The sequence below is a fragment of the Oryctolagus cuniculus genome, chromosome 19, assembly GCF_964237555.1.
Source record: "Oryctolagus cuniculus chromosome 19, mOryCun1.1, whole genome shotgun sequence".
Lineage (NCBI taxonomy): Eukaryota > Metazoa > Chordata > Mammalia > Lagomorpha > Leporidae > Oryctolagus > Oryctolagus cuniculus.
Window position 1 is genome coordinate 54,323,469 of NC_091450.1, and position 2,054 is coordinate 54,325,522.

The 2,054-nt window shown below is 61.4% G+C and overlaps 1 pseudogene; it reads left to right on the forward strand.

Annotated features, from left to right (window-relative positions):
• The first annotated feature begins 799 nt into the window (after positions 1–799).
• On the forward strand, positions 800–1,761 carry LOC138847164 (Krueppel-like factor 13 pseudogene; annotated as a pseudogene).
• The last annotated feature ends 293 nt before the right edge of the window (positions 1,762–2,054 follow it).

A 2,054-nucleotide genomic window follows, 5' to 3' on the forward strand; every position in this document is an offset into this window, starting at 1 on the left:
CAACAACAACAACAAAAAGAATCCAGTTAAGAAATAGGCAAAAGACTTGAGCAAGCATTTTTCAAGAGAGAAAATTCAAATGGCCAACAGACACTTGAAAAAATGTTCAGGATTATTAGCCATTAGGGAAATGCAAATCAAAACCACAAAGAGGTTTCACATCACACCAGTTAGAATGGCTGTCATACAGAAATCAACAAATGACAAATGCTGGTGAGGATATGGAGAAAAAGGTACCTTGGTCCACTGTTGGTGAGAATGTAAATTGGTAAATCCATTATGGAAGACAGTATGGAGATATCTCAGAAATCTGAATATAGACCTACTATATGACCCAGACATCCCACTTCTGGGAATTTACCCAACAAAAAGAAACCAGAATATGAAAGAGTTATCTGTACCCCCATGTTCATTGCAGCTCAGTTCACAATAGCTAAGATATGGAAACAAATCAAATGTCCAGCCGGGACGCCCACACTGAGCCGTGGAGCGCACGGCGGCTGTCCCGCCTGCCACAATGCGCGGCGAGACTGCGGCCGCGGCTTGACGCGGGCGTCCCTGACGTCGCCGCTCGGCATCCTTAGGACAGGCCGCCCCCTGAGGCCGCGCGGAGCCCCCTTGCGCTCACGCCTAGGTGGCCGGCCGGGCGGACGCAGAGCCGCGCGGGTGACGGCGGACAGAGGCGGCTGCGCGCCCAGCGTAGCCCAGCCCAGCCGAGGAGAGGGCGCGCCGCGCCCCCGCCCCCGCCCCCGCTCCCCGCCCGCTCTCCTGAGGCCGTGGGTGCGGATGCACGGCTGACGACTCGCAGCGACCAGCACTGGATCCCGCAGCATGGCAGCCGCCGCCTATGTGGACCACTTTGCAGCCGAGTGCCTCGTGTCCATGTCCAGCCGCGCGGTCGTGCACGGGCCGCGGGAGGCGCCGGAGCCCTGGCCCGAGGGTGCGGCCGCCGCCGCCGCCGCCGCCGCCGCCGCGATGCCCCGAGCCGACGAGCGCCGCGACTGCAAGGACAGCGCCTCGCTGTTCGTGGTGGCGCGGATCCTAGCGGACCTCAACCAACAGGCGCGGGCACCCGCCGCGGCGGAGCGCAGAGAGGGGGCCGCGGCCCAAAAGGCGAGGACCCCGTGCCGCCTGCCGCCCGCCTCCCCCGGCGGCGAGGGCGCCGCGGCCGCGCTCCGCAGCCCCGCGTGGAGCGAGCCCGAGCGGGAGCAGGCGCCTGCGGGGAGCGGCGAGCCCGGCCTCAGACAAAGGGGTCGACGGGGCCGGAGCCGCGCCGACCTCGAGTCCCCGCAGAGGAAGCACAAGTGCCACTACGCGGGCTGCGAGAAAGTTTACGGGAAATCCTCGCACCTCAAGGCGCGCCTGAGAACTCACACAGGTGAGCGGCCCTTCGCCTGCACCTGGCAGGACTGCAACAAGAAGTTTGCCCGCTCGGACGAGCTGGCGCTGCACTATCGCACGCACACCGGCGAGAAGTTCAGCTGCCCCATCTGCGAGAAGCGCTTCATGCGCAGCGACCACCTGACGAAGCATGCGCGACGCCACGCCAACTTCCACCCGGGCATGCTGCAGCGGTGCGGCGGGGGCTCGCGGACCGGCTCGCTGAGCGACTACAGCCGCTCGGACGCCAGCAGCCCCACCATCAGCCCGGCCAGCTCGCGGTGAGCACGCCGGCCCCGTCCTGTCCTTTTGTAATGAGAACGAAGCCGCGAACTTAGGAAAAGTCCACGGGAAAACACTTTTCTTCACCTCAGGTGTCAAAGTCAGTTTTTTTTTTTTTTAAGAAAAAAAAAAAGCCACAACGAAAAATTTCCAAAAATACCATTCACAAATTGCACAACAGACGTACCCATGAAGTTGAGATTCAGTGGTGTTGAACCCCCTTTCTCAGGGATGGACGCGTTCTGTGAGGTCAGTGAGGACACCCCTTCCTGGCGCCTTACTCTGTACATAGATTTGCACTCTGGAGTTTTCTGTTAGGTTCGGGAACACGCTGGGGACAGCGCGGGCTGACCAGTGCAGGCGGAGTCCGCCAGGGCCCCGGGCACATGCCC